A 17,760-nucleotide genomic window follows, 5' to 3' on the forward strand; every position below is an offset into this window, starting at 1 on the left:
ACATCGGCACAAACCATTTATCACCTTAATGAGATGTGTCACTTATTTACCAAAAGCATGCAAGGCTAACCCGGCGGAGAGACGTGCTAGCCGCTAGCCGTTAGCTCGCCTGTTCTTTAGCAAACCGGTTAGCTCGGATTATCAGCGCTGTTAAAACGGTGTCACTTTGATGGCAGTAACACTCGCGTAGGAAGGTGAATAAAGGTGAGTGAGGGTGGATTTGAAAATTCTCACGGGTTTTTGCCATACTGAATCCCGCCATGTGAAATAAACTGAAAGAAATCAGATGAGTTGAGCATGGCTGAAAATTGAAAAAACTTTAACGCGTAAGGGCTCACAAAGGAGGTGCCCAGAGAGGAGGTGCCTGGGGAGGAGGTGCTCATCTGCATGACGAGCACACAGTCCCAAGGTGCCGTTCGGGAACACCGGCTGTTCCAAACTTTAGAGTTAGCTTTGCCCTGAAAGGCAGGACCTGCAGGGAGGAAGTAGCCTCAGAGGAAGGAGACGGGAGAGGAGCAAGACAGATGGAGAGGAAGACAAGACACGTCAGGAGGAAGACAGGACAGATTGATGTGTGATGAGAGATGCGTGTGTCCCTGAGGCTCCAAAGGCCAGTTAATTGAATGCCTCTCTCAGAGCGAGACACACTGAATTTAAACCCCTCACTGTCTTTAGCCTGACGTCTTACACCGTCACACAAGCTCCCAGGGTTTATTTACACTGTCTTTGGATAAATAATCGATGTGTATCAGCCTGGGTTAATTTAGTGGGGACTATGTCAAGAAAGTACACAGATAAATTGGTCGAATGAGCTGAATCAGTCATTTACAAGAACATTTAAAAATACACAAGTAATTATGTCTGTCAATGAGAGGAAGACTGTCTAAAGAGGGCAAAACACTAGACTAGAGGTCACTGGTATGGCTTGGCACCTTTTTGTAACTGTGGGGCACAATATGTGAAAGCTCAGACATGAAAAAAAAATGTTTACTTGACTACAGAGCCCTTCTGAGATTTCAGACCAAAGCTGAGACAAGGACAAGCTCCTCAGAACCTAGCCCAATTGACTCCTCCCCCAACCCATATGACTCCTCCCTGTCACCCACTTGACTCCTCCCACCAAACCCATACGACTCCTCCAACGTTCTACTCCTGCTCTCAGTGCTAAAGAACCCTCATCAGCTCATTTAGATTCTAGGTCCAAACCAGCCGTTCCGCTGACCCTAGAACGCCACAGCTCTCATTATGAAATCACTGCTCCCGCCTTCGGCCGACGGTACAGAGGTGTGTGATACATGGTGGAATGTGCTAGTGCCAGCGGAGGGCTCACACACAAGTGTAAGGCAGAATTCACGCAGGGCTCGGAGCCGCCTGGCTCTGGCTAACTTCACAGACACTTTCATTCCTCTGGACTTTGAGCCGAGCTCCGAGACAAAGGACCAATCCTGCCACCCTCAGCTCCGCAGTCTATCTGTCGTGCTGACAGGGTATGGAGAGAGAGAGAAAGAGAGGGGGAGAGAGAGAGAGAGAGAGAGAGGGAGTGAGACAAGAGGTGAGAGAGGGAGGGAGAGAAGAGGTGAGAGAGAGGTGTGATTTGGTTTTTCTTGTTGGATTATTCTTAGGTTGGTTAAGGTAGGCTCTGAGTTTACTTACTTTTGCCTTAGATTCTGTGAAATTCAAGGCTTATTGTGTGAGCCTAGTTGTTAGTTGCTTGTTAGCTGTAATTACGCTCTGCCGGTGTAGTTTCGCCTTGGCCTTAGGTGTGAGTTGAGGGGCAGGCTCAGCACTTATTGAACTGACTTAAATTCGGACGACAGTGATAATCAACATCTGGAGAAGGCTTTGTTTCTGCTCTCAATCAGTTCATCTACATCTCAACTACTATCTTCTCATATCTCAATCTTTAATCTCATACATCCACAAATCAAGCATCTGAAATGTGTCTTTCAATCCCTGTCCACATATCCCACAGATCTCCTCAAAGCTATCATCATAGACGTCGCAATCTCAGCAACCTCACTTACTCGCAACGTTTGGCACCATCACATATCGTGGTGGCAGGAGGGCTCTGGAACTGCCAATCTGCTGTCCAGAAGGCTGACTCATCTCAGCATTAGCATCCCTCCACTCACTACACTTCCTGGCTCTAACAGAAACATGGATCACCCCTGAGAACTCGACAACTCTGGCTGCCTCTGCCTTTTTATTCACATTCTCCGAGACGTCTCGGCAGGGGTGGTGGCACAGGTTTAAAAGGTGGCGTTTCACTCCACTCTCCTTCTCTACTGTTTCCGTCTCCTCTTTTGAATTTCATGCCATTACAGTGTCTTTCCCCACCAAACCTCTTATCATTGTCATCTACCACCCTCCAGGTTCCCTAGATCACTTCATTGATGAGCTCGACATCCTCCTGAGTCAATTCCCCGTTGAAGGATATCCACTCATTCTCCTTGGAGACTTCAGCCTTCCATCAGACAAGCTACATTCCTCCAGCATCTTTCCGCTGTTGACAGCATTTGACCTCACCCTCAACCGTTCTCCTCCGACTCACAAAGCGGGCAATGTTCTGGACCTGATCTTCACCCAGACCACCACAACATCGGACATCGCAGTCACCCCCCCCCCACCTCTCAGACTATGACTTTCCATCCTACTCTCTCTCTCCCTTCCTTCTCTTTCCATCCAGTCCTCCCCAACGCGTTCCTCCTCCTTCCGTCGCAATCTGCACTTCATAGCTCGCTTCAGAGAGGCGGTGGAGGAAATCCCGTGTAGATTCAGACCTTAGCTCATACCTATCTCTCCTTTCCAAGTTCTCACTGGAAGTAACATCCGCAAAGTCATCCTACTACAGAGAAAAATTTGAATCATCATCATCATCTGATCCACGCAAGCTCGTCATTATTTTCTCTTCTTTCCTTAATCCTCCCCTCCCCCTCCTCCCTCATCTGTTACACCAGAGGATTTTATCACCTTCTTTGAGGAGAAGGTTGCAGCAATCCGCCAGTCCTTTTCCTCAGTTCCCAGTCCTCAAACTAATGTGCATTCCCCAACATCCAACTCTGACTTCTTTTTCTCCTCTCTCCTCAGATGAAATTCTTCAACTCCTGACTTCCAGCAATCCGACTACATGTCCGCTGAATCCGATTCCTTCCACTCTGTTCCAGACAATCGCAAGAGATCTGCTTCCTTTCATCTCTGTCATCATCAACAACTCCTTATGTTCTGGATACGTGCCAACTGCATTCAAAACTTCCAGGGTGGTACCAAACCTCAAGAAGGCCACACTTGACGTCTCCAACGTTACCAACTACAGACCGGTATCACTTCTCTCTTTCCTCTCAAAAGCCCTTGAACAAGCAGTTTATAATCAATTGTCTCTTTTCCTCACCCAGAACCAGCTGCACAATTCTAATCAGTCTGGCACATTCTACAGAGACGGCTCTCATAGCAGTGACGGAAAAACTTCATGCTGCTAAAGCTGCCAAACAGTTATCTGTTTTGATGCTTCTAGACCTTTCAGCAGCCTTTGACACAATGGACCACAACATTCTTCTTTCTGTTGTCTCCAGGCTTGGTGTGACTGGCTCTGCTTGGAGATGGTTTCAGTCCTATCTGGAGGGACGGTCCCATCAGATGACATGGAGAGGATCCACATCCAAACCATGTAGACTCTCCACTGGTGTTCCACAAGGCTCAGTATTGGGTCCCCTTCTCTTCTCTTTGTATACTCGTTCTCTTGGTGATGTAATATCTTCTCATGGTTTCTCCTACCACTGCTATGTTGATTACACTCAATTCTTTCTTTCTTTTCCACCCTCTGACATGCAGGTCTCTAGAGACATATCTCAGCATGCTTGACTGACATTGCGTCATGGATGACAGCCCACCACTTGAAGCTCAACCCCAGTAAAACAGAGCTTCTGTTCATTCCAGGTACTCCTAACCCTTACCATGACCTCTCAGTTTTCTTCGAGAACTCCCTGGTGTCACCATCCGAAGCTGTCCTTAGCCTGGGCATAACTTTGTACAACCAGTTGTCGTTCTGAGCTCATGTTTCTAATCTAACTTTTCAGGTCTTTCAGATTTCTCCTTTGTATCATATGAAGAATTCGTCCCTTTCTCTCGCAGAAAGTTACCCAGGTGCTTGTGCAGTCTCTTGCGATCTCAAAGCTAGACTACTGCAACTCGCTACTTGCTGGTATTCCTCTAAGAGCCATTAGCCCTCTACAACTTGTCCAGAATGCAGCAGCACGACTGGTCTTCAATCTTCCAAAGTTTACACATCACTCCACTGCTGCACTCCCTTCATTGGCTCCTAGCAGCTGCACGCATCAGATTTAAAATCTTGATGCTTGCCTAGAAAGCCAAAAATGGACCAGCCCCTTCATACACGAGGTCAGTGGTCAAAGCCCAATCCATACCTCGAGTACTTCGAACCTCAAATACAGCTCAGCATGAAATACCATGCTTCAGGTCTCATGGAAGACATGCATCGAGACTATTTTCTGTTCTGGCTCCAAGATGGTGGAATGAACTCCCACTTGCTGTCCAGACAGCAGAGTCCCTTGCAGTCTTCAAACGCAGACTGAACACCCATCTATTTGCAGAATATTTAAAGGACAACTTACACTATTGACTGACTAAATTAGTAGTTATTGTAGGGTATTGTTTATGTTGTTTAACAAACTCTAGCACTTATTGTTTATTGCACTTATCATTGTTTAAGATAGACCTTATGTATTTTGTACTTCTATGTATCAGCATTGATCCCTGTATTCTACAGTATTCTAGCTCATTGGTTTGTGGGACTCTAACCTACTTTACTGTACTAGGATATTCTATGAGTAAATGACAAAGCACTTTGTAAGTCGCTCTGGATAAAAGCGTCTGCTAAATGCCGTAAATGTAAATTTAAATGTTGGGGGGGGGGGCAAAGCAGACTTGGAACAGTTGATCTGTCCCACCAGAGGACTGCGATGATGTTATGAAGCCGGGAGACGGGAGCAGGAACAGGAAAAAGAGTAGATTGGGTATCACAGGTAGTGGATAAAGCCCCCCATCCCTCCAGCCTGGCTGTGAGTCTGAACGCGGGGATCTTGAGAAAGGCGCAAGGAGACCACTGCACCCACGTCTGCGGGACAGGAGCGGGACGCCCACGGACGCTGGCACTCCAGACTCCGGGTGAGGGGCCAATCGGCTGGGCTGCACCTCTGCGTCTCAGGTGTGTATGTGTTTGGCCAAGCCTAAGAGTGCTCAAACTGTAGCAAGAGAAGCGTTTATACAGATCAGCTCCGACATCTGAGCGTGACACTAGCAGGTGGAACTGCAGTCCTAGTTAAAGGGCACTGATATTAACTCACGGAAACGCCGCAGGGGTTAGCAGGCGTCGGGAGGCCAGCGGGACACGTCATTTTTAACATCCCACCGTAAATGCAGATTCCCATTTCCTATGATGCCGACAACAAGCAGACATTTAGCCCATAATCTGGGATGCGGTGAAAAGTAATCAGAGTAATGATTGAATAATTATTTCGAGCGCAATTAATTAAACATGCCAGCGAACTCATCTTGAACATCTGTCCTGGTTCGAGCTCTTAATCACTGGTGAGAGTAGCAGGCGCATAACGGCGGATTGCGGGATGAAGGCAATCATCTCCGCAAATGTCATTGTTTACCAATAATAATTAACACTGTGCCACGTTTGACTAAGCTCATCAGGCTGCTGCTGCACTCCCGCTAGGGAGGGGTCAGGGAGAGGTCAGGGAGAGGTCAGGGAGGAGGGGCGAACTGGCATCCAGAGCTGAGCAGATGCTCCCATGCAGTTCTTTACTTGTTTCTCTTGAACCGGTCTGCCGTGGCGGCTCAGTGGTTTCCACGGGAGGGAAGCTTCAGGGAATTTTGTGAAAGACCCACAAAGTCATCAGTCCGAGTCAAAGGCAACATTCAAATTCTCGATGATCAATGACTTTTTAACATCATTAGACTCCCAACACATTAAGGGAGACTGTAGACTCATATTTATATTAATATAGTTGCCAAATCAATTAAGGTATTTACAGAATAATACACCAAATAACAATAACAGAATAATGCTGTGGTTAAGGAAGTTAACACACTGCAATGCATCGAGATGACCCCACACCCACCACTCAACATCTTTCCACTTTAGTTGTTGTCCGACACGCGCGTTCAGTGATGCCGCAGCGAGGCTTGTAATTTCATGATGCGTTTTCCTAATTGTACTGAACACACCTGCATGTGCATGGGTGGGGGGTGTCTCTGAACCAGATCGGATGCATTTCAGTTTTTCCTGTCCGATTCTCCACCCTTACACTGAAGAATGGGCTGGGTAACCCATTCACACATCGTAGACACAATGATTACACACGCCAAAGGCACACACCGTGATTACACACGCCAATCGCACACACCGTGATTACACACGCCAATCGCACACACCGTGATTACACACGCCAATCGCACACACCGTGATTACACACGCCAATCGCACACACAAGGATTATACACATGAGATGACGCCTAACACACTCAGGTGTAATGTGGGAGGGGAGGCAGGATGCTGAGAGGAGCCGTGACGAAACAAACAAACCGAAACTAAAACACGAGAAATAAAACTAAACGTGAACACAAACCAATGCAAGCGATAAACAAAGCGTTAAACAAAGCGGGTTAAACACCGACAATGAACGACTAACAAGGACTTCAATGCACATCATCGACGACTCTAATGAGGGACAGGTACAACACATAACTGACTAATAAGGGGGAGGGGCATGACCACACACACACACACACACACACACACACACACCACAAGACATCACATGGACATGGGGAGTCTAGGAGGAGGGGGCCGTGCCATGACATCAGGAAAAAATGACGCCCACCACAGTCAGGCAAATATGACCCTCAACACAGTCAGGCAAATATGACCCTCAACACAGTCAGGCAAATATGACCCTCAACACAGTCAGGCAAATATGACCCTCAACACAGTCAGGCAAATATGACCCTCAACACAGTCAGGCAAATATGACCCTCAACACAGACATGCAAATATGACGCCCAACACAGACATGCAAATATGATGCCCAACACAGACAGGCAAAATGGACTTCAGTGCACTCAAGTCAACGGAGTGAAAAGAGGTCTAGCTAGCGACAGCTGTTATAATTGTTGTACATTTACTTATTTCCCTTCCTGTCTCTCTCGGTTTGTACAACCGGTAAAAACAATTCTAATCTTAAAAGAATTGTGGCAGAGGAGGTGAAGGAAGAGGGGAGTTAGTAAACCGAACGTGAAAACACAGGAGTGTGCGCGCGAGCGCGCACACGCAAACCGCTCGCGCCGGTAACTTCTCGGAGTTCGGCTGTAATGCAGCTGGTCACCTCAAACAGTAAGTGACCCTCCTTTCCTCTTGCTAAATAAGCCACTGACCACAAACGTGTGAGGAGTCTTAATAGACGGCCTGAACTCTCGTCTCCAAAGAGCAAGGTCTACAATTACGAGTTTGTGGTTACACGAGGCTTTTAAAAGATCAGAGAGAGACTGGTGACATGCACTCTAACATCTTCCTAATGTCAGTCGTGCGATTGATATGCAAGTGATGACCAGACGTGGGCTTCTTTAGGCTTAACGTGTAATTGTCTACATCTACTGACAGTTTCCCTCTGACAGCCTACATCTCGACATAGACATACCAATCAAACATAAAGGTTATTGCTAATGCCGTTATATTTTCTATCTGTGAGCAGCTTCGAAAGCTTCTAAGCACTATGGTGTTAACTCTAGTAACGTGTGTATACAGAGGCGATAGCGTGGAGAAGCTTTGAGATGGTAGAAAGTAGCTCTATTCCTGTACAAAACTCAATACAATTTCTGACACTCTTATTGGTAGTCCAATGGGTCAGATCAATAAAACTTGATCAATAAATAAATAAATTAATAAAACTTTAAAAAGCATGGAGGTAACCATGCCAGAGCAGGCAAAATGTGCAAGACAGCATTTTCATCCCTATTCATAAAGTTACTGTGGTGATAAATTCACCTTTGCCCAAAAATGAAAACCAATCAATATGCAAATGAGGCCATACATATTAAAGACCCACAACAAGAGACAGATGACTGACTAACCCAGTCGTGAGTGGTACGTGGAAAACTGCGAGTTACATAAAAATGTAACCCATGTGTAACTTTCACCTAGATGGGAAGTGCAGGGTTACAGACTTCAAATCATCTTCTTAATCATGGCAGAGCAGCTAAACTGCATCTCTCAGTCTGTATTTGATTAGAGTTTATAAAACCTAAATTTGCATTTCTTATGGCAAATGTTAATGGCATTCTGGAGATCCTGCACGAATAAGTCCGCTTTCTCTTCACGTACTCCTACAACTGCAGTTAACGCTAACTGACTCAGCTAACTGACTAACTACTCAACTAACTGACCAACCTCTCAGCTAATTGAACTACCACTCAGCTAACTGACTAACTACTCAACTAACTGACCAACCTCTCAGCTAATTGAACTACCACTCAGCTAACTGACCAACTACCCAACTTAACTGACCAACCTCTCAGCTAACTGAACTACCACTCAGCTAACTCACCAACTACTCAACTAACTGACCAACCTCTCAGCTAATTGAACTACCACTCAGCTAACTCACCAACTACTCAACTTAACTGACCAACCTCTCAGCTAATTGAACTACCACTCAGCTAACTGACTAACTACTCAACTAACTGACCAACCTCTCAGCTAATTGAACTACCACTCAGCTAACTGACCAACTACCCAACTTAACTGACCAACCTCTCAGCTAACTGAACTACCACTCAGCTAACTCACCAACTACTCAACTAACTGACCAACCTCTCAGCTAATTGAACTACCACTCAGCTAACTCACCAACTACTCAACTTAACTGACCAACCTCTCAGCTAATTGAACTACCACTCAGCTAACTCACCAACTACTCAACTTAACTGACCAACCTCTCAGCTAATTGAACTACCACTCAGCTAACTCACCAACTACTCAACTAACTGACCAACCTCTCAGCTAATTGAACTAATACTCAGTTAACTGACCAACTATTCAGCTAACTGACCAACTACTGGTCAAAACAAGGCAAACAAAAGTCTCTCAGCAAAGGGCAGCTAAGGAAGAAGGTAAACAAGTAAACCCAGACTAGAACAAGTGAATGTTAATAACACACTAACGGCAGCTAATACAGAGAGAGCCAACTGGACCAAGACAAGGCGATGTAGCCCCTGGTGCGTGGCTTCCTACAGAGGGGCACTGTAGTGTGCTTATACAGGAGGTCAGTAATAAGCAGGGGAACAAGTCACAGGTGCCAGTACTCAGGAGAGGCTGGGTACACAGTGGGGCGGAGCATGGGGCGGGGCCAAGTGCTGGGCCGGTGAGGTGGGCGTGTGCTGCCAGCGGCGATGCTCTGGGTGTGCACCGCCGGGGGCGGAGCTCTGGGTGTGTACCGCCTGGGGCGGACTTGCAAGTGTCCCATATACGGCAGCGCTGGACCCGTTGTCTGGACGACCATCTCATCCTGTTCCTGTTTGTCCCCTTGCCTCCTGTGGCATGGAGCAGCCAATGACCGCTGTCTTCCCCAAGCACTGCAGAGCAAGAGAGCTTAAGCTGCAGCTGTGAGAAAAGTCCTCGTTAGTCGTGATCCCAAAACAATGGCGTGCCCTGCTCCGAGCCCCTCGTCCCTCCGCCGGCAGCTCAGTTCCCAACAACTCACTTTGCTTGGCGTTTCGAGGTCCCCCTCACACCTGCTCAGTTGGCGCCACTCGGACTGGGACTGTTTACTAAACAGGTTTAACTGCGTCACGTTTGCATTTCATATGTGGTTTCCGATTGTGTACACACAGATCTGTACAAATAAGGCAAACGATCCCTATCCATATCGCATCCAGGCAACGTGATCAATACTCGATGTACCACAGTGAAACTGCAGAAAAGAAAAATGATGGACACTCCAGGACGGGCCATCGTCCAATAAGCAGGTGAGTGTCTGTCTGCGTAATTGCACCTGAGCATGTGGGCAGGGCTTATTCACGCCCCTTTCCAGCCTGTCGGGTGACTTTGCTCCCATAATCGCCTGCTTTGTAAGACAGCTCGGGGGTAACCACACACGCTGCTGTCTCAAAGCATATTAATGTTTCCACCAGCGGCCTTGAGTGACGTGGCAGTAAACAAGAGCACAGACTCCCCCTTCCGGAAGCTTCTTTTGAGTGCGTCAGCAGGGCCGGTCCCTGGGCCACGTGCTGCCCTTGATCGGCAGAGGGATTGGCATCTTATTAATGCTGAGAGCACGCGGGGAATTAACAAGCTGTGAGCCTTTGACAAGACGACCAGGGGGGGCAGGCGACACGACAGCGACACACACACACACACACACACACACACACACACACACACACACCTGGTGCATAGACGCAGGTATAGAGCCCTGACAACAGCTGGATGAATACCAATGAATATTGCCCAACCACAGTGGGGAAAAGAGAGCGAAAGATGAAAGGAGAGAGAGAAAGAGAGAGAGACTGAAAGACAGAGGGAACTCTGCAGAGCAAAGACAAATGGAGAGAGAGGAGGGGAGGTATGGCCGTGTGATCCTGGACTGTTCTGGAAGCCCCGTCACGAAGGCCCGCCAGTAGCGGGCCCTGGCCTACTGTACCCAGTACCTACTGTACTGTACGGTGCACAACAGCGCAGCTAGCTGTCTCTGTGCCCATATTTTTGGCCTGATGAGAGGGAGGAGGAGAGAGAGAGAGAGAGAGAGAGAGAGAGAGAGAGAGAGAGAGAGAGAGTGAGAGAGAGAGAGAGAGAGAGAGAGAGACAGATTGAGATCATTTGTTAATTAATCTCCCTCTCTCATGAAGAGTGGTTACTCTGAGGGTAATAACAGTAAATCAGCTCAATTAGGATGTCCAGAGGGTGGCGGAGAAACCAGTAAAACACACACACACACACGCACACACACACACGCACACACACACGCAAACACACACACACACACCCACACACACACGCATGCACACACGCACGCACACACACATGCACGCGCACACACACACACACGCACGCACACGCGCGCACTCACACACACACACACACACGCATGCACACACGCACGCACACACACATGCACGCGCACACACACACACGCACGCACGCACGCACGACACACACACACACACATACACACACACACGCACGCACACACACACACACACACACACACACACACACACACACACACTCACTCTCTCTGTCATATCCTCTCTGTCCCTCTCCTGCCGTCTCGTGCTCCCTCTTTCTCCCATAATGTGGTAATAATGTAGCTCCTGGATGAATTTACTTATGGGCAATTTTTCATTTTTTGCTCTCGTTTCATGGAGTCATTTTTTTTTGGGGGGGGGGGGGGGGGGTGGGGGGTGGAAGAACCTGCATGCCATTCTCTCACATGACCATGCACTCATCTGTCTTGTTCTTCAATACTACTGCCTAACCCCACACACACACACACACACACACACACACACACACACACACACACACACACATACACACACAAAGCTTAGACACACACACACAATCATAGCCACAAACGCACGCTTGCTTAGACACACCAACACAAAGCTTAGCCGAGTACGCACACACAGACACAAGACACACACACACACACACACAACCATATCAAACACATACATACACACACATACAATCCTAGCTACACACGTACACACACAATTAGAGCTACACACACAACACAGACAAAAAAGCAGGCTTGGGGGATATTGTATTCCTTCTAAATGCTTGTTGAATTTTCTTTGCAGTCCTGCTTTCTCCACAGAACTCTCTTCTTCTCTCTCTCCCTCTCTCTCTCTCTCTCTCTCTCTCTCTCTGTCTCTCTCTCTCTCTCCCTCTCTCTCTCTCTCTCCCTCTCTCCCTCTCTCTCTCTCCTCTCTCTCTCTCTCTCCCTCTCTCTCTCTCTCCCTCTCTCTCTCTCTCTCTCTGTCTCTCTCTCTCTCTCTCTCTCCCTCTCTCTCTCTCTCTCTCTCGCTCTCTCTCTCTCTCTCCCTCTCTCTCTCTCTCTCTCTCTCTCTCTCCCTCTCTCTCTCTCTCTCCCTCTCTCTCTCTCTCTCTCTCTCTCTCTCTCTCTCTCTCTCTCCCTCCCTGCCATTCAAGTGATGCATGCTCGCCCGTCTTTCTGTGTTCTCTCCGTCCCCTTCTAATTAAAACAGGGTGTCCTCTTCTCAACAGAGCTGGCGGCTCAAGCCTCGGGGCTCGCACTGGCACGGCTGCTGCATCACGAGCGTAGCATGTTACAGTGAGGGCCGCAGTGAGGGCTACAGTGACAGCTCTACTGGCAGCTACAGTCAGGGCTCTGCATGCTTCAGTGAGAGCTACAGTGAGGACTCAGTATACTGCAGTGAGGGCTACAGTGAGGACTCAGTATACTGCAGTGAGGGCTACAGTGAGGACTCAGTATACTGCAGTGAGGGCTACAGTGAGGACTCAGTATACTGCAGTGAGGGCTACAGCGAGGGCTCAGTATACTGCAGTGAAGGCTACAGGGAGGGCTCCACATGCTGCAGTGATGGCTACATTGAGGACTTAATATACTGCAGTGAGAGCTACAGTGTGGACTCAATATACTGCAGTGAGAGATACAGTGTGGACTTGGTATACTGCAGTGAGGGCTACAGTGAGGACTCAGCATGCTGCAGTGATGGCTAGATTGAGGACTCAATATACTGCAGTGAGAGCTACAGTGTGGACTTGGTATACTGCAGTGAGAGCTAAAGTGTGGACTTGGTATACTGCAGTGAGGGCTACAGTGAGGACTCAGCATGCTGCAGTGATGGCTACATTGAGGACTCAATATACTGCAGTGAGAGCTACAGTGTGGACTTGGTATACTGCAGTGAGAGCTACAGTGTGGACTTAGCATGCTGCAGTGAGGGTTGCAGTGAAAGCAACAGTGAGGGCCCAGACTCCATTGGCGTCTGCAGTGGTGGTTACAGTGCGGGCTGCAGTGAAAGCTTACAGTTATGGCTGCAGTGAGGGTTACAGTGGGGGCTACAGTGAGAGCTATGGAGAGCTATGCCACCATGCACCGTGGAATTACAGTCTGGAAATCACGGGAGGCAGGTTGGGGTTTGGGACTTTGGACTGTGCTTTAGGAACAATAATACGAATTACAGTCACAAATTTCTCTTATATAACAATACTAACCAAATCACAATAGGTACTTGATTGACAAATATAACAAATGTAAAAATAATCCTAAATGTAATACATTTCTACAACCTGCAGCTTTAAGCCAATAATATTAGGCGTTCCATCTGACCTGTTGTAAAAACTGCCTTCTGCCTTCCAGACTTGCCAACACAAGGGTTCAGACGCAGAGTTTAAGAACAAACCTGTAATCGAAAAAACACTCCATTCTCCATATCTCCATATGGAGAAAAAGACCCCATACTAACCTGACGAGTTAAACCAAGTTTCAAAAAACCGACGACTGGGTGATTATATATATTTCACTCAAGAATATGCAATACGTCTTTTCAGAGGCGTGTAAGTGCAGTGATGGACATTTAATCCAGAACGTACTGGCTGAGATGACAGCAGCATTAGTAGATATGCGGTATGGATTGTAATAATATTAACCTCCGGTCCGACGCTGTCTGAGAGCTGTGCATGTCCGTAGCAGTACGCACACTAGTGGAAAATTATAGGTGTCACATTTATGTTGTCAGGTAATATTTGTTCCTTTTGGGAGCCTTTCATAATGCCAACAAGAATCTCAACCCAAGAATGAAGCAGCAAGTATTTTCATACAGCCAATAATTGAAAGTGATTGGTCTTAATATCGCCAGTATTGGAAACGCTCAGATCTCTGAAATATTCTCATATCCGTAGGGCTCCCGCCTGCACTTTCATAAAAGCGACGCCGCTCTCTCGAGCTCCTGCTCACTCGCTGTGTCTGTCACCTCATCTTTCCTAGTCCCCATTCTTCTCTCTCTCTCTCTCTCTCTCTCTCTCTCTTTCTCCCTGTCTCCCTCTCTAGCAGGAAGACAGGCTGGACAGGAGAGACGTTAAACAGGGCGTGGACGGGCTGCAAGTACTCCGGCTCGTTTGGACCGTACGCCAGGCATTCTGGGAAAAACGAGTCTTCGAGAGACAGAGCTCAAAGCTCAGCCAGGGACAGGGCCACACGGGAATGCGTGCATGCATGTACCACTACGCTTTGGCTTCTTTGCCTGTTAAGAAAAGAAAAAATACCGTGGGCCTTACCTTCTCAAGAGGCTCATTCTGCAACTCACATCTCAGGGTCGAGCGCTGAAAGACCAGGGAGAGAGGAACAGTCAGAAGAACACACGCAGCATCTACACTCCTGCGTCTCCTACAGCTGTGTCCATTCTGGGATTTGTGTGTGGATGCACGTGTGACTGCTGAAAGCAAGATATGAGGTTTTATTATTTCCGTTTTGGGCGTCTAACCAGCAGACACTCTATAAAGAATAAATGTAATATTTCAGCAGTGTGTATTATCTGTAGCCAGGATGCGCACAAAATCTAGAGGCCCCTTTCAGTTTTTAATAGCACCTGTAATATTCTTTCCAACGATGCCACAAAGCCAGAAAGCTTCTGCAAGACATTTCAGATGTTTGGAGAAAATAAATCTCCTGAAAACAAACATCACATTGTCATTTCAAAAATGACTAGCATGGTTATTAATTGAGTTTGTAGTGTACTAAACAAAAACAAAAAAAAACTGTAATTACAATCTCCTTAAAAGCAGCAAAACAAATTAGATGTCATGAACAAATAAATAAAACACAAGTATTTAGGGTTGGTTTGGGGATATTTCTCTCAGGCTATTTCCTGCATCCGTCATCTCAAACAGGCACACGGACTAATATCCCAGCAGATGATTACGGGATTATTGAACCAGTGCGGAGAAATGTGCTTCGGCTTCTTTACTGGAAGCAAGGCCCCCTTTTTTGCAATGAATCGGGGCCAAAGCTGGTAAAGTCATCAGCGTACACGCTCCCAACAACAACCCTCGTGATCCGAGTGACGGGGTTGAAGCGTACGCTCCTCTGCAAGAGTGAAGGTGAGCAGTGGAGCTGGTGGCATGGTGCACTGACTCAACCCAGCGCTTCTCAGCAACCCCTGCGTTCGAGCGCATGCAGCTGGCGCCGAGGAGAAACCGACAGGCCTCACGAACCAGGGCGAGTCATTGGAGACACACGGGCACATCACACCAACTCAGCGTGTGGGTCTGTTGCCATTCGTTGGTGAACATTGGGTCATTCCTCCGAGCTGTACAAGACCGAGCATTGCGTTGGTCAGAACACTTATGAGTGGCCTTGTAAATCCATTAAGAGTTTTGTCATTTTAAAATAAACAGTGGCTTTTCAGGGAGAGAGAGTTTATTTATTATTTAGCTGTAAGCAATAAGGTGTAGTATGATTTATAATTAGAAAATATAGATACATAGTGTGAAAGAGACAGACAGAGAGGGACAGAAAGGGAGTGTGACAGAGAGGGAGACAGACAGAGGGAGACAGACAGAGACAGACAGAGACAGACAGAGAGGGAGACAGACAGAGACAGACAGAGAGGGAGACAGTCAGATACAGACAGAGACAGACAGAGAGGCAGACAGACAGAGGGAGACAGACAGAGAGGGAGACAGACAGAGACAGACAGAGAGGGAGACAGTCAGAGACAGACAGAGAGGCAGACAGACAGAGACAGACAGAGAGGGAGACAGACAGAGACAGACAGAGAGGCAGACAGACAGAGACAGACAGAAAGGGAGACAGTCAGAGACAGACAGAGAGGCAGACAGACAGAGCGAGGAGGGGCATTTGTTACCTCCCTTCCTCACTGGGGTACGCCCATATCTCAGGGGCCGAGGCACACACCCGTAATGCATATTCAGGCATCATCTTTCCGACCAAAGCAATTATTACTCCACCTTTTTTTTAACCTCGTTTTCTTTAACTGTGCTCCACCAAGAGGAAAATGAATACTGTTACTTACCAGCCCTGGACATAAACATTAGGCAGCCAGTTCTCTATCTCTATCTCTCTCTCTCTCTCTCTCTCATTCTGTCCCTCACCCACTTTCTGAGAGTGGTAGAAATGTGGTCTCAGCACATTGAGGGCAGCAGGATGGAGCGATAACCATAAAAATGTCACCAAAAGTCTCCCCCCAGCTATTTGCATGCAGATTGGATTCTTCGGCTTTGCGCAGAGGTCACGCGGCGAAGGTGAGGCTTTGCGAGGTGTGACCGGCAGCGGGCCATATCGCCATCCTCGTCGGTAACAGTCGCCACGCGCCGTCGCCCTGCCCGACGCCGTCCCTCGTCGTGGCAGAGGCTCCGCGAGGAGGTTATTGATGAGGGGAGTGGCGAGGACAACTGATTGTTTTGATAGGGGTTTGGGGTGGGGGGGGGCCTGTGAGTGGACCTGGATGGAACACTGAGGGAGTCATGCGAGCGAGTTCTAAAACTCGCCACGCCGTGAGCTCCATTCCTGCACGCTACGCAGAAACCCAGGGAATTTGGCAACGTCACAGCGGGAGCCAATCAGACACCAGCACCAGACATCAAGAACCAATGAGACACCAGTATGTGCACCCGTCTGTGTGCCACCAGACTTCGCAAAGCCATTCGTAGCTCCAGCGTTTCCCTGACTGCCTCAGGTTTCCTGACTTCTGTTCTTTGCGGCTCTGCCCTAGGGTGCCTGGTCACCTGAGTTCACCCTGCTCTGCTCCTCATGGTTCTGAGCGGGACGTGACTGCCGTAGCCAGCTGCTCTGTGTTAGACCTTGGACTTGACTTTTGAGACAAGCATCCCTTCTCCCCAGGCTGCTCAGATACGCTCAAATATGTTCAGATATGCTCAAATATGCTCATACACTCAGGTAAGATCAGCACAAATGTCAGGTTTAAATATATATAAATATATATATAATTTAATATCGTCACGCCTCCACCCACTAGCATCGCCGTCCCCGTGGCGATAGCTTCCTTGCGTGCTTGTTTTACTTCTGTTTTTGTTCCTTTATTGTTTTCAGGTGCTCATCCCTGTCATGGCAGCCCCTTGTGACTGTAATTCCGGCTTGTTCCCTGTCCTGTCACTAGTCATTATTGAATGGGACTGCAGTATCTTTAGTGTTTGGCGGTTCGTGTTTGTACATTACCTTCACGTCTGCGTTTTTCGTTTGTTTTCGCTTGTGCCCTTTTAATTCTGCTCTCTGGTTTTGTCTCGTTGTCTGACTACTCTGCCTTCTCCACCTCGGACTGTTTCTCGGATAACCATAATGGATTTGACCACAATAAATGTCACTATACTCACTGTTTGCATCCTGTCTCCTATCCCTCACCACTACGTACTCATAAACAGCTCATAAGTGTACACGTAAAGTAATCTGGTGCTAAATACAGTTCTGGTATTCCGTATACAGCAGGAGGTCTGTACACACTTGAAGATATAAGACAGTCCACCTGGTGTGTTAAGTGTCAACTCACCTGGCTGTGATATCCAGGTACTGCCGAAACCCTGGTCTAGGTGTGGGGTGTGCTATATTAGGCCTGGAGCCAGTCGCCCACCTCCTCACTAAGGGGTCTGTTCCTAAGATGCTGAAATTAAGGCCCAGAGTCAGAACAGTAGGTTATAATAAGCTCTCGGAAATC

The 17,760-nt window shown here is 47.7% G+C and overlaps 1 protein-coding gene across 42 annotated transcripts in view; it reads right to left on the reverse strand.

Moving 5' to 3' along the window:
• The window catches only part of ptprda (protein tyrosine phosphatase receptor type Da), a 405,006-nt gene that overhangs the window by 232,969 nt on the left and 154,277 nt on the right, over nt 1–17,760 (reverse strand). For all 42 annotated transcript variants that reach the window (XM_081714645.1, XM_081714647.1, XM_081714666.1 and 39 more), the window contains exon 7: nt 14,348–14,392. The gene's annotated coding sequence lies outside the window, so the exon portion shown is untranslated. The remainder of the gene's footprint in view (nt 1–14,347; nt 14,393–17,760) is intronic.

Source organism: Electrophorus electricus, chromosome 5 (genome assembly GCF_041902795.1).
Source record: "Electrophorus electricus isolate QZ-2024a chromosome 5, ASM4190279v1, whole genome shotgun sequence".
NCBI lineage: Eukaryota > Metazoa > Chordata > Actinopteri > Gymnotiformes > Gymnotidae > Electrophorus > Electrophorus electricus.